General features: G+C 44.2%; 2 protein-coding genes across 1 annotated transcript in view; one reads left to right on the forward strand and one right to left on the reverse strand.

Moving 5' to 3' along the window:
* The window catches only part of LOC144806644 (uncharacterized), a 352,101-nt gene that overhangs the window by 78,954 nt on the left and 257,504 nt on the right, over positions 1-15,643 (reverse strand).
* The window catches only part of LOC144806646 (uncharacterized), a 195,014-nt gene that overhangs the window by 4,737 nt on the left and 174,634 nt on the right, over positions 1-15,643 (forward strand). The window contains exon 2 of the mRNA XM_078672969.1: positions 14,932-15,001. The gene's annotated coding sequence lies outside the window, so the exon portion shown is untranslated. The remainder of the gene's footprint in view (positions 1-14,931; positions 15,002-15,643) is intronic.

Consider the following 15,643-nt stretch of genomic DNA (forward strand, 5'->3'; position numbering starts at 1 on the left):
AAAAGCCCTGGGAAGATCTTGAGAAGAAGCCTCTACTAGTCATAAAACACGCGGATAAAGGAGGCGCCATTGTGATTCAGTCAGCAGATAACTACAGAGAGGCATACCTTACCCTATTAGGAGACACCAGAAATTACAAAGTGTTGGAAACTAATCCAACTGAAACACTTCAGAAAGAGATTAATGTTTTGATGGAAGAGGCCAAGAATGAAAGATGGATCACTGGAAAGGAAGCTGCATTTTTGATTACAATGAATGCTAAGATACCCTATTTTTATATTTCTAAAACAGACATAAACAGAGCCTCCACATGGGCGCACTATCGTCTCTGGCATAGGTTCTGTTCTTGAGCCCCTTTCCAAATTTGTGGATTGGTTTTCATGTCCACTTGTCTCAGAAATGAGGTGCTACGTTAAAGACACAATAAAACCTGTTGAATATCATCTCAGATCAAGAGTTTGATGTAACTTTCAAACTTATGATGTGCCTTGATGTGGAAGCATTATACACAAGCATTCACCGAGAAGAAAGCCTATGAGTCATTGAAGACATCCTAAATGAAAGGGAGTGGCCTTTGAAGCACCAGTCAAGTGGACTATACAACTAGCGTGCATCGCCCTAACAAGGTACTTCTTTCAATTTAAAGATACCATCTACTCACAATTACATGGAACTTCCATGGAAAGCACTTTCATGCCTAGCATAGCCTGTCTCTATGTACACCGATTCGAACAACAGAACAAATGGAATAAAAACCTCCTTTACACAGGAGCTACGTCTGTGGTGCAAATACAAAGATGATGGCTTCATTATCTGGCATGGCACCTTGGAAAATGCAACCCGCTTCTTAAATTAGCTTAACAGCTGAAACAAATTCGTTTGGGTTTGCTCAAGTGGCAGCAGAGCTAGCTGTGCCATTGATATAAAATTGCGCCGTTGGGTGGCTTTTGAGGATGGACTGATGAGTAATGGAGGTTGCGGTTAATAATCGCGCTCCTCACTTTGAAGGGATGGCCTCCCCTGTAGGGGATGGCCTGTGTACCCTGTGCATGATAGCCCCTTCGTGCTATACCTGTCCCCGATGTGACTTTCTGTGGCTTGAGCTGTTTCAGTGGCGTTGGCATCGTAGTTGTTTCGAGGCTTTCTACCGGCATGAGGTGCTTCGGGTACTATAGGATCTAATGAAAAACAAGGAACCTGGTCTCGATTTTACGTGGCTGCTTTTTATTTTGGCAGACTCAGTACCTCAACAAGTTAATTCTTAGGTACTTATATTTGTCGTCATCATCTATTTACATCATATATTTTTACACATTTGTGATTTTCAAAAATGTCCAAGTTTAAAACACTACAAGACATTCAAATCAATAAACACTTTTTCAAAAACAATATAAAGACACCAAAATGTGAGAAAAATAATTGCAAACAATTGAGTCCATTCACAAAAACATGTACAACATTACATAGCGACAGTACACCAGTTAATTTTCTGAAATAAGTCCTATCACATCTACTTATTTAATGTCTCAGTATGGGACTATAGGAGGCAGCTAGCAGCGAAGGGTGAAAAGGTGATATTGAAGGTACATTAACAAACACGGAATCGAAACGAGTGTGCGCCCGCAGCACAGAGGAGCGGGGGCGAGGGAGGCCGGCAGCAAAGCGAACGCGTGCTGATTATAAACACATGTTTATATTCGTTCTATACAAAAATTGCTCTTATTTCAGAAGCTCAATGTCAATTTACATCGATCTCTTTGCTGGTGTAAAACGGATCACACAGCTCTTCTTACTCAAGATCAAAGTTAATTTGAGTCGATCTACTGCGGGTTATGTGAAACCATTGAATGTCATAAGTCGACGGGTGCAAATACTTGCGTGAGAGTAGCAAAACCTCTATAGCCTCTTAACGTTACGTCTTGATCTACATTTTTAACGACCCTTCACAATGACTCCTCTTTTGCTCTCAAAGTTCTTAACAAACTTGACTGATCTGCAGATAAATTGTGGATCCGCTGTACACAAAACTTGTATGATGGCAGTTCGACAAGTACGTATTCCATAGTCATTAAATTTTTCCTTTAACCAGCGCCGTCGTTCCTCGTCCAATGTTGGACAGATGCAAAATAGGTGGATAAGGTCTTGTTTTGTGGCACCACATAAGTCACACTCCTTGGTGTCCGGTTTCAACCAAGCTGGTTGATCTGCATTTGTCAGCAGGTTTCCCATCCTTAAACTAAGGTATTTCAGCTTGACAAATGATGAAAAGGATGACCCGAAATAAACTGCGGGTTTGAGCATAGTGTATGATTGAATTATCATCCAGGCATGGGCGCGGTGACTAAAGATTGACTTATCATTAGTCAGCGAATGCCTGTTTGCCGCCGTTTTAAGTACTTGCTTGAACGATGATACCGGTAGCTTAGTTTGCCACAATGATGCAAGTTCGGTAGTATCAAGAGACTGATTTAAAAACTTGGTGTACTGGGAATTGGGACTATTTTGCATTGCCTCCCACGTAGCAGAATTGATCTCTGTTTGCCTGTTCATCCAGATGTCATACCAGAACTTAATGGTCTCATACTTTTTTTGCAGATCTTGGGATTGCAGGCCAATCTCGAGTCGGACCTGTGCCGGAGAGGCATTGTGCGGTAAACTGAATATACGCTTGTAGACTCTAGTTTGAATCTTGTCTAGTAGTTGTGCACTTCTCCCATGGTGTAACACACTGCCGTAGGCTATTGTAGGGAGTAGCTTGGCCTTAATGACAGCCAGAAGTGGATTAAACAGAGGGCCCTTTAACTGCTTAGAAATACTGTTGAATGCATGTAACAGTGCTATTCCCTTTTTTTCGATGGCCTCAAAGTGCGAGGAAAAGTTAAGGTGTCTGTCCAGTTGTATTCCCAGGTACTTATAACTATCCACTACCTCCAGTTTCTTGTTGTCTATGACAAAAAGTGGCGGGGCTTTGCGCTGGCGAGTTATTATCATGATCTTTGTTTTTTGGCTATTTATTTCAAGAAGATTCTGTTTAGTGTATTCAGCCAGTTCATGCAAGAGGCGTTGCAGACCTATTTTAGTCTGACTAAGGAGCACCACATCATCGGCATAGGAGAGATGTGTCAGCCGTAATGTTCCTAGCCGCGGTGGGTGGGCGTTAATCCCATCCAGACTTGTTGTTAGGTCTGCCATGAATAGATTAAAAAGATGGGGCGCCAAGACGCAGCCCTGTTTCAATCCGCCATATGTCCTGATCTTCTGTGTTAGTTGGTGCCCATTAGCGATCTTTACCTGCATCCAGTTATCCGTGTATAAATCCATTATGGGATTTAGAATTGTGTCCGGCAGTCCCTGCTGTTTTAACTTGGACCATAGTAGCTGACGATTGACACGGTCAAAAGCCGCCTTGAAATCAACAAAGCAGGCGTACAGTGCTTGACGGCTTTGTATACTCTTTTCGGCGATTAAACATATCGCCATGGCATTAGCCATAGTGCCTGTACCCCTGCGAAACCCTGTCTGATTTACCGGAATCTTCTTATTATCTTCAGACCATTTGGTAAGGTCGATTAGCACAAGGGATGCATAGTATTTTGCTTCAGCATCAATAAGTGCTATCAGACGGTAATTTGCTGTTTTTTTTCGGTCTCCTCCTTTGTAAATCGGATTTATAATCGCCCCTCTCCAGCTTTCAGGGAGCCGACTTGTGCTATTTATTGACTGAAATAGGATGTTTAATTTGCATGCCCAATATTGGGGGTCCTCCTTATAGATGGCCTGGGGAACACCATTTGGTCCTGGTGCGCTATCTTGCCTGCTTCTTTAAATTATTTTTGATATTTCTGATTCCACGTAAGAACTGGATGTCTGAGCCCCACCTTTCTGATTGGTACACAGATTGTTTAATTGTGCTGGAAAGGAGGTCTTTAGGTTCACTACATTTGATGTATTGTTAGTTGTTGTTATGGGCGGCATCGATAGATTTACTGAGAATGTGTCAAGTATATGTTGAACCCATGCCTGTTCTGTAACACAGGTCATGTTTATTATTTGTGCTGATCTGTTTAATGAATTTACCTGTGACCAGAACGCTCTGGAATCGGATTTCTTTATGTTATTCAGTAGTTTGGTCCAAAAATCGGTATCTCTGTTTTTTTTTTCAATCCATATTTGTCGCTTATATTGTTTCCTTACATGTCGGATTGTTTGCCAAACATGCAAATCTGAACTACGACCCTTTGCTTGCCTCATGAACTTCCGCAAACGCCTTCTTAAGGACAGAATGATCTTACTGGGCTGACCTTTATTCCTTTGGTTGAATTTTATGCTCAAGTTGGCTCTAGTCTTTAATAATTTATTCAAAAAGGTAGTCCATGTTTCTGCGCACATTTCATTTCCATTGGTTATATTTTGAAGTAGGTGCTTTGCTTCCTGTGCTATTTGCGGTAGCGAGTTACTCGTCCATCTTAAACGCTTCAGGTTGATTGTCGATGTTTCCCCAGCTAATGATCGAGCTTTTAAATGTTTGAACGGTGCCAGGCTGATTTCAATATGCTGCATTGAATGGTCGCTGTCAGCCGTACACAGAATTTGGAATTTTTTGATTAATCCCAGCAGAGGGAGCGAGACAACGGTATAATCCTAAATTGTACTTGCGCTAGGGCCTATATAGGTGTTTGAAGGGGGTTTATCCTGTTTGATTCTTCCATTAAGTACTCGCAACCCATGATTTTCCAGAGCCCACATCAACTGTTTTCCCACTTGGTCAGTCTTCTTGGCGAGCGGGATCTCCTGTGTTTCAACCACCCAAAATTCGTTTGCAGCGATGACATTATCCTCCTGTTCTGGGTGGTGTATAAGATTAGTATTGAAATCGCCCGTAAGGATTATCTCCCATGTTGGTTGATCAAGACGAAACCCAGATATTACATTGTTAATGCATTTAAATAGCTCTTTTTTTACCTTCATTTTTGGGTGAGCATATATATTGATTAGTATTATGGTTCCGATACCAGCCTTGGATAACCTCTCAAATTTGATTATTTGCATATCGGTCGTAGAGTTTGCCAGTTGGGAGGCTTTGATGTTTAATGCAGTATTTATGTAGACCGACAAACCGCCTTTCGCTCGTCCATGGCGCTGGGTGCGGGTTGCACTAACATGAAAACTGATTCTGCCTGGGACATCAATTGGCTCTGTTAGCCATGTTTCCTGCAGGGCAACGATGTCATAAGTGGCCCAAGTGTCCATTTTCCAGTTGTTGTTTAAAATTTCTTTTGCTTCAGCGATCTTCCAGGAGAGGACTTTTACTATACTTTGTTCGATGTTATACGCCCTGCTGTTAATTCGGTCTTCAGTAGGACATTGCATCGGCCTACTCTGTTGCTCAGCTTTTATAAGTTCTGCACCCCTGGCACCTTGCAATACCGAGTATGTTTGTTTTCGACTTATACCGGTCTGATCTTCTCGTCTGATGTGCTTTCTTAATAGGGGCGAGGGATAGCCTGCCGTTTTCTCTTCTTTGAGCGAGATTCCCCACTCTTCGAATTTTGTGGTTTCATTGAGTAACTGCTTAACTATTTCCACGCTCCTCCAGGTTGAGAGGGTGCCTTCCTTGGCTGAATTGTTCCCAAGATCAACAAATTCAATTGTCAATAAGTCTGCAGGCGTTATATGGTTGAGGCTCGGGATAGCCGAGATCAGATGTATGATGTTTCCTCGGTTTTAGTAGTCTTGTGTGTCTCGCATTGTGTAGTTAGGTATAAAAAGTATCCTTCCAGTTGTTGTTAATTGTATATCATCCACATTGCAATGTTGCCGAGTTCTCACATTTTTATTACTTCCGTTGTCCCTCGACTCATCCTTTATGATTTTGACCTGTTGGATATAGTCATCATTCACTAATTGCTCTGTTGGCATTCTTGTCTTGGTTTTTACTTCCGGAATTGTTCTTTTCTGTCCGCCTGATTTTGTGTTAGGCGTACAATCGTTAATGGTGGTCACTAGAGAAAGCATTGGTCTTGTTGCTTTTCCCGGTCCTATGCTTTGATGTTGGTCGTACCGCTCTGTAATAATCTTTACTTGTAGTTGATGCTGCTTACTTCTATCGACTCTTGCTGTAACTTGTCTTGTGTTAGTTTTGTCCCTTTTCGAGGTAATGTTGATACTCCTAGTTGTATCAGGATTTGGCGTAACTTTATGTTTATTATCAAAACTGTTAGTCACTACCCTTTGATCTCCTTGCTTGTTGAGCTCGTATTTACTGATTTCTTGTTTCATTCCTTGGTGGTTAGTGCCTTGCGGCTTGACGCAGGTTCTTTGTTGTTTTTTATTCCCATCATTATTTGGCTCGTCCTTCAAACTCACTTGTACTCTGTTCAATGGTGAGTGGTCATACTCAATACTTTCCAGACTCCAATCCGCACTGCTTGATGTTGTGGCTAGGGTTGCATGTTCATCCTTATTTGAGTCATCTGTATCTGAGCTTGCGACATGGATCATCTCCTCGTGTGTTGTTGCTGTTCGTGATCTTTTTATTTGGGCTAAGTCGTTACACCATTCTTCTTTGGCAGTGTGCTTTTGCCTTTCTGCTTTTAAGCTCTGCTTCCCGAGGCTGCCCCGGGATTTTGGTGTTATTGATAGGGGGTGTAACCCCTCTTCATTAATAGCTTTGGCTTTGACTGATGGCTTTGGGCGGTTAAAGATCGGGAAGTTGATCAAGGTCTGCTTTGTTGCTGGCATACGGTTTAATAATTGGTTTCTATTTTTCCTCGCCCGTTTTTTCTGTCTTTTGGTTAGGGGTTGGTTGGTGTTCGGATTTTTTTCACTAACCTGTATGAACTGTTTCTTCTGTGTTGGATCATGACAAATGCTATTCCGAGGCCCTGGGTTTGTCCCTCTAAGATTTTGGACATCCTGTTGTTCTTCAGTTATTATTTTTATTGACATGTTTTGTTTCGATTCCTTATCTGTTGTTTGTTGTGCTGCTACTGTTTTCAAATCTGCCTTTCTCTTTTCTCGATTTGCTATTTTATCTTTGAGTACATCTTTTTGTTGCACGATAAGGTTTCTTGTATCAAATGTACCGTTGACTCCCTGATTTGCCTGCTTGCATTCCTGTAGAATGTCTTTAAGTATTAAAGGCAACTCCTTTAGTTTTTCCAATATTGGACTGCATGTACAATTCGGGGGCTGTGTCTGGAGGCGAGATTGTTCCTGAATAATCGCAACCATGTTTCCCATGGTATCCAATTTTTTGTTTATACTGGATATGTGTTCTGCTATTGTGCTCATTAAGTAGATTTGAATATCAAGTTTGTCTGACTGCATATTCAATGTTTTGATTGAGGTTTCCAATATGTTACCCAGTGCACTATGTAAGGTTATTATTGATTCCAGATTTTGGTTGAGACCTGCTTGCATTCCTGCTTGCTGGCGTACGTTTGCTTTAGTAGTGTTTGGCGTGAATTTAATGTATGGGTATTCATCAAGAGACGCTAGTATTCGATGTTCCTCGTTTAGATTGTGTAGAGATCCCTTATGTACTGACTCTTTTACGAGTGGTGGCTCACATAATGCTGTCACACTTGAAATTTCTATTATTGATGATTCCTGACGGTGCTCGTAGCCGTTGCAGTTAAACAAATCTGTACGTTTTTGGGTTTCTTGGGTTTCTATATCCTGATTTGACCCACTAGATAACTCAATTAAACTATTATTTGGTGTTACCAGGGTTGATTGATTGCCTTGGTGCTGTTCTTTTGAGATATTTTCTTTTGCCTCTGTTGTTGGCGCTACAGACTTGTTGTGTAGTTTCATTTGTTTGGAACCAGTCAAGTTTGTTTGCTTGTCTTGTTTTACATTGCGCGACATTATGCTTTGTTTATTGTCTGAAAAAGTTTGGCAGTCCGTCCAGTAATTACATCCATCACTGTTGTCGCTGGGCTTTGACTTTATTTGATTTAAACGTGAGTCCAGTCTCGGGGTTGAGTGATTATTTGATTGTACCTTGTACACAGCATCAATCCCACTAGCATTATGGCTTCCTACATCAACACCCACAACCAGAGGGCTACTGGTCCTTGGTAGTTCTTGATTTATGTCAATTATTAATGGAACTGACTGTGTTGAATTCGTGGTGGTCCTTTGAGGCCACATGGTCGACATACTGTCGCCCAAGGGTTTTTCACTAGGACTGTCCAGTTTCCAGTCAATGATACCGACGGCATTGAACGATTCATTTGTTCTTGAGCCGGGTCGTGACGACTGTTATCCGCGTGCTTCGTGTGTACCGTATGTACTTGTGCTTGAATTTGTATCTTGTGCTTGTTGTTCCTCAGAGCTATTTGTGGGCTCTTGTCTGATTCAACTTTTCCAAAGCCCTTCGCTGGGGTAACGGTTGCACCGGACAGGGGGGGCTCTGGAACAACTGACTGCATGATAGCCTTGCTCGGAGTCATAGGTTTTTGTAGTCCATTTGGGATTGCTGGCATTGTGTATATCGCAGACACAGGATCTTTCAAAAAGGTGAATTTTCCATTTGGCTTCATAGAGCCGAATATTGAATAGATTGGAGGTATTAGTGGGGTGGTGGGGGGATTGGCTACAGTATCTATACAGCGGCTAGTGTTTGCTTTTGCTTTGGTTTTCCGTTTTGTGGTCCGTTTTGTGGTCTGTGGGGGGTTTCCTCGTGTTTTTCCCAACCTCATTGTTCCCACCGACTGAACTCCAGGCCTCTCGCTGCCCTTGGCGACCTTTGCGATGGGAACTTGCTAGGTGTATACTTGCTTAGTATGACGGTCATTAAACACGGGTTGTGGCCGTTAATAAGTAAACTGATCTGGCCCAGACACCCCCTCTGCACTCCACTCCACCCCTCTCCAAAGTCCTTTCCAAACTGTTGCTCCAGCTATGGCTGCCTTTGCCACTGCAACCCCCTGCTGTCTCCTCTGTTGCCGCTAACACTCAAGACCCTCCACCTCTCCTCACCGGGTATGCTGCTCACTGCTCACTGCTCGCTCGCAGGATTCCTCAAAAGATGCTTTAGGCGTTACAACCACTTTGGGCACCTCCGTGCTGCCGCCTCTCCTCTGAACAGGTTTTGGGTCCTCTCCTCTGGTCAAGCTTTTAGGTCAGACATGTGGCCGGCAGCGCCTCGGGGGCTTCAGGGCTTCGGGATGCCACGGCGCTTTCAAAGCCTCAAAATTCACTTATGCTCCAGACGGTATTAAAATGCTCCTGTTTATTTATCCTGTTTATTTACCTGCATCTGCGTCTGGCATCTGGCACTGGTGTGACGCGGTACTTCAAGGCTTCGAGTACCAAGTCAGCCTGGGAGTAGCTCTCAGCTCTCAGCCTGCTCCCGGCACCCAGCTCCTGCTTCTACTTGAACCTCTGCAGGGCGGTGCGGCGCAGAGCTGTAATGGAATCCCCTGGGCTTCCGAGGTGGAAACAGCGCGGGGCGCCTCAGGGCTTTCGAAAATACCGCGACGCCTCTGCACTTTAGAGCGCTTTAGAGCACCACCAGCGCTCCAGCGCTTAGAGCCCCACCAGCGCTCTCGTCTAGCGGCTCGCGGCTCGCACCTCGCTTCAGTATCACGATGCAGTATGCAGTATGCCGGCTTTGATCCCACCGGTGCTCACCAGCCCTCTTAGCCCTCTCAGCCCGCTCCAAAAGCCAAAAGCCCGCTCCGGCACCCTCCTCTCCTGCTCCTCTCCCGCTGCAGCTCGACTGCTCCACGCCGCTCGATTGCTGCTCAACAAACAGCCCAACACATGTTTATAATTTAAACCAGATGTCCCTGCTGCGCGTAACAGACACCAATAGGCCATGAGCGGAGCAATGCCCCCACCTGTGGCCAATTGCGTGCTGTCTTTTTTAAAAACATCAACAATAAAAGGGGTATGCCCAAATCACCCCCTATACCTGGGCATATAACATCAAAGATGTATAGCAAAGAAAAATAGTACGGAGGGACCAATCAATCATTTATTTTTGTTCATGGTACCATCAATTACCCTGACGTTTTTTAGTATTTTGAAAATCTACATATACATGATACTAACAAATACACGTGTCATATCACGGGCTGAGTACAGAACATCAATTGCTCATACATTAAACATAATATATACAGGACATGAACAAATACTGAAAATCACATATACATCACAATTACGTATATAACACAATACATATACACAATATATACAACATATAAAATACCTAATTATAACCAAAATGAATGTACACTCCTTACTCTGAGCAATACACTCTGAGGAAGTCCCCTGCGCGCCTGAGGTATAACACCGCTTGTCTCATTACCCTATAGGCGCCCTTACTCTAAGGCAAAATTCAAATTAATGCGACTCCTCATATGTTTGTCGACGCAGTCCCGGTCGCGTTTCAGCCAATCATTTCTTTCGGCTTCATCAGGACATGGGTATAAACATATCTACAATTATAATGAAAAAAGCATAACTACATTCTATTCTACCGGAAAAAATCTCCCTATCCCATCAGTGCCCATGCAGTGCTCAGAAAGTCAAGAGACCACGTGAGATCAGAAAGAGCCAAAAAAGGGGAGGGGATCAAGACGGTGCCACACATGAAGCAAAACTCTACACTCACCCACTCAAATATCCACCCACGCCTGGGTGTATGGTGCAAGTACCACCGGGTCGGTGTTAACCCGAACGACACACGGGGGCAGAGAAAAGGTACTTAAACTAAAAGGCAGCCAAAGAAGTACCTGTAGTGAAGTCTTCACTCTCGAGTTCACAGACAAATTTATACTTCAGGGGTACAGAGATACCCACATCGCCCGAATCCTAAAACAACTCGAATCCTAAAGTGATAATGAAAAAGGGGGGGCAGGAGTCATTCATCACAAAGCTTCATCCTGGATCTGATTCTACCTCGAGTGTGGTACAACACATGTAAAACACATACCAATCAGGCATACTTGCGAAATCACGCTATTAATACTGGTCAGAGCAGCCGCCAACGTTCTCTCGTTCTGTCGGCAAGCTGGGGGTCGCATAACTAATTCCTACACCTCGCTTCCTACAGTACAAAATATCCAGAAATTATCTCCCCATTTCTCCCCACCAAATGCTCTTACTGTATGGTTCAGATAACTATTTTATAATAGTCCACAACATTTACCTGTATATCGGGGCCCCGTCAGCAAAAGGTCCTAAATCTTCCATCATGCTCACAGAATTGAAAACGCCACAACACTGGGTTGGGCACAGTTAATTGTTTTAGTTTTAGTTTCAGGAGGACGTTTGACAAAAGGTGCTATAACAGGATTTAGACGAAAAGACATAATAAAACTGCATTACGTAGAGCCCAAGGAGTGCTAAACTTCAAGGATGCTTATGATTCACACAAATTCGGAGAGTAGTGACGGGGATCCCCAGGCACAGGCCTCCAGACCATCCGGTCTCCTGTTGAGGGTACTATCCTGGAATGTTAATGAGCTGGGGGATAAAATCAAGCGAGCCTGGTCTTGCATTACCTTAGGCCAGCAGTTCCCAAACTGTGCACCGCGGCACCCCGGTGCGCCGTAATGAGGTGCCAGGGGCGCCGCGCGCACAATGTGGGAAATTGCCGCAGCGTGTTTGCTGGCTGCCGTGCTCTGCCGTGCCTCGTGGGACCCTCTGCACAAGGAAGTAGGTAAGTCCACCTAAGTCCACGTTAGCCAGTAATGGGCAGGGAATGAGTGGGTACGTGTAATAGGGGATGGAAACACAGTGCTGGGGGAGGTCATGTTACAGGATGGTCGAGCGTTATGTTGGTCAGGTAACAGCTGCTAAAATCTGTGTGCAGTGTGAAAGCATAGCAATGGGCTAGCCTGGATTTTCAGTGACGTCATCCTTGTGATTATAACTCTGTGCAGTATTCGTTTGTTGATACAGACAGTGGGTCTGCCAGCGCGGCAAACAGATGACCGCAAACAAAACATGGAGAGGGCGTTGCACATGGTGCGGATTATGTAAAGTATCTCTTGCAAAACTTCAACTAGAGAAGTGCTGACATTTAAAAGAACTGTTTGCAGATTTGGACTTCCCATGAGACCGCGCGACAGTTTTTAAACTCTGCACAATATTTTTGAATGTTTTAATAGCCCCTGGCGACCAAGTAGAGCCAGGACCATGCCAATTTGCTATATTAATTAATTATTTGTATATCTAGCTCATGCACATATCCTGAAAATATGTTTAGATCCAGCCTTCCAGGGCCTGTGTTGGACACACCTGCACTAACAGATGTTATGTTATGATCCCGAGGTGTGAGAAATTGCGTTTATGTGACATATTTATGATACTTTTTTTTTTTTGTCCTCATCTCATCAATAAGCTGCTGCAGATCTTTCAAAGCCATCAATTTCGAACTGGGCACCCTTAGGCTTCCTGCACTTGCTTAGGTCACCCGACAAGCCCCTTTTTTGGGGTTTTGGTGTAACTAATCATAGTTCCAGTAGATTTTTACCTTAGATGTCCTAATAATCTCAAGTCTCGGCCCATGGTGATAAAAGGTTGCCAAATATTCGTTGATCTATCACTGGTTGCTGCAGGTTCAAGGCAAGCCATTGCAAGTGAGGATTTTAGCCAATCTTCTGTTTTAGGAGGGTGGGGATCTGTCCATTTTATACATATTTCCTTGCGGGCAAGCAAAATCAGACATAACAACAACCCTTTGTGTGTCTGTGTTAAGTCTGCTGTGGAAAGACCGTCATTAACGAAAAACACCAATGAACCATTAACCTCAATGTTAACTTTGAAGATGTTATGCAGATAGTCTCCTACCTCCTTCCAAAACCGCTCTAACTCGGGGCACTCGTAGAATATATGGATATCATTGGCTTTAGGTGCCATGCATCTGGGACATTTTGGCTCAGGAAGTGGGCGAATTTAGCAATTCTGGCGGGTGTATAATAAATGCGGTTAGAGACAAAAAAGTGATTTTTCTTAAGACTAGCTGGTTTAATAAACTTATACAATAGTTTAAAGATGATTCTAGGTGGTTACCCATGATGGATTCGAAGGGGGATTGGTTCTAAGACGATGACTGTGGTGGAATTCCTAGATCATTTGCATCCAAAAGCTTTTTTATACCAGATGGAAATTTCTTTCTTGTATGGCTGGACAGATTGAAAGAGGATCTCTATATCTCAGATGCCTCTTATGCCCCCATTGTCTGCCTCAAACCAAGATTTAAGTAGTAGGTAATTAAACTTTGAGAAACTAGAACCTATCTTGGCTCTTAAGAATTCCCACAGATGGATTCCGTTTACATCCCCCAGATCAGACCATATGGAGATTCCCGCTCTCTTAATGGGGCCAGCTAAACCATCTTGAAGGCAGGGCGGTGTCCCCGGGGAGTCCCATATAGGTGTAAAATCAGAATAGTAGCCAATTTCCCATTTAGGGCTAGATGTAGGTAATTTCTATTTACCGATTCCTGAGTACCGAATTTTATCGATTCGGTATTTAGGAATCAGTAAATAGAATTTAGGTAAACAATCAGTAAATTTTACTGATTCTGTAATATTCGTTATTACCGATTTGGTATTTACCGAATCAGTAATAAGGAATGCCTCCCTATTCATTCCTATGGGCCTGGAGACCCTATAGAGTAGTGTCGGTTACACCAGTCCAGGCAGCGTGTAGCCTACCCCGGCGCGCCTTCCAGTCTGGGATCTCCGCTAAGTAGGCCCCTTTCAGGGTGCCTGATCGGGTATTGCACCGCCGACCCGAGTAGGAGCAGGCCCAATGATGAAGCAAGACACCTGCTAGTTGGGTGTGTGAGGGTCTTTTTCAGAATAGGAGGAACCCTTCCTCCCTGTTTGGTTTTGCACTGACATTGGGGTTCACTGATCCTCGCAATACATACCTAGTTTCCACCTGCTCCCCTTTCTTTCTCTACTATTCCCCCTCAGGAACGTCATACTAATCTTGTTACACTAGTTTGTGGGCCTGTATGTTCGACCTTCATAGCCCATCGTTCCCTCTCATTGATATAATTAATACCGTGAGGACCTATCAGGTTCAAAACTTAGTGTCTTTGGTTGGGCCCGAGCAAAGGACGTTGCCATCTCCACAGCTTGATCTACAGAGAGATGTGGCTGTTGACATAGCCACCTCTGGGTGGGTGTTGGTAAGACCTCAAGAAACTGCTCCAGATAAATGACCACCAATATTTGTTCCTTGCTGTTCTCTTGGGGTCTTAACCATGTATCCGCAGCCGCCTTTAACTTTAAAAATATGGTCTTTGGGTTATCTCCAGGGTTACCTCGTTCCTTTCTGAATCTTGACCAATATGCTTCAGGATCCATTCCCAAATGGTCCAATATGACAGTCTTAATGTCCTTGTAAGGAGTGTTTCCTGTGGGGTTAGCCACCTGGTACACAGCCTGGGCCTCCCCTGTCAATAGCGGTGCTAAAAAGAAAGTCCACTTCCCCTCCGGCCATCCACAGCTTGGGGAGCCCTTTCAAAATTCGTAAGGAAGGCATACGGGTTCTCGCCCGGTTGTTTTTTCTGAAGGGATATGTTGGGGTGCCCTGCATGTACCCCTTGGTGGCTCTGTTGATTCGTGGTTTAGTGCGTTTGACCGTCAGCAACCTCATGTATGCATTCAACCTGCTGGGTGAGTGAAGCCTTGTACATTTCCCTGCCCACTTGGGCCGTCGTCATCTATCTCTCTATGGCCCATTCCAATTTTTCTTGACCACGAATTATTTGTTGTATTAGGCTTACCATTATCTTGGACTAATGGAATTATGCCCACATTCTACACCAAGTATGTAGAAGAGTCGGTCAAGAAGGAGCTCATTGCATTGAATAATTTCTTAGTATGCACTTTTTTTAGTATTACAGGAAATCACAGTAATTGATTGTCTCTTTTGTATTCTTCTTTCCCACAGAATCTTCTACTTCAGTCCCTTAGGTGAGCCTCGGCCACCGTCGTCCCTCGGACAGAAGGAAAAGGCTCAGGTAAGTGTTTTTGCTTTATGGTTTAGTCAAGGGAGGATGTGAAGGATAAATAATAGCTATGCATAAATGTGAAGGAAGGCGGTAGAGGTTGGAGTAACAAAAAAGAAAAAGAGTAGCCAATGATTTCTGCTCTTGTCTTTCTTTTCCGTCTCACTTATTTCCTTTTCCCTGGGCCCCTTTCACCCCTCAGCCTCCCCTCCCTCTTTGACTCAGCCCCTTTCCAAAAGCCCCGTATACGCCCACGCACCTGGAAGAGCCACGTCCCTCCGAGCCGTGGCGTAGTGACTACGCGTCCTTCATTGAGGTCTGGTCTCCTTCTGCTTCAGCTTTCCCTCCTCTGCCAGGTTCGGGTGTTCCGTTCGCGGACAAGCTGTGACCTCCCCTGGGCTCCGGTTCTCTCTCTCGGAAGGTTGTTAGGTCTTCTCCGTCTTTCCAGTCTTCCCAGCTGGTTTCTCTGCCTCGCGCTCCCTTGCTGTGTGTATCTGGACCAACTACTGACCTACCTGACCGGCTCTCCGCCCCGCCTTCTTGAATCATGTATCGTCTGAAGTCTGTCCTCATCTCTGGCTTAAAGGGGCCTCCTTGTCGTGCAGGCCTCAACCAGACCCTCTAGTGCAAGGGGTTTGCCCTTCTGCGCACGAA

This window comes from Lissotriton helveticus, unplaced genomic scaffold, assembly GCF_964261635.1.
Source record: "Lissotriton helveticus unplaced genomic scaffold, aLisHel1.1 SCAFFOLD_590, whole genome shotgun sequence".
NCBI lineage: Eukaryota > Metazoa > Chordata > Amphibia > Caudata > Salamandridae > Lissotriton > Lissotriton helveticus.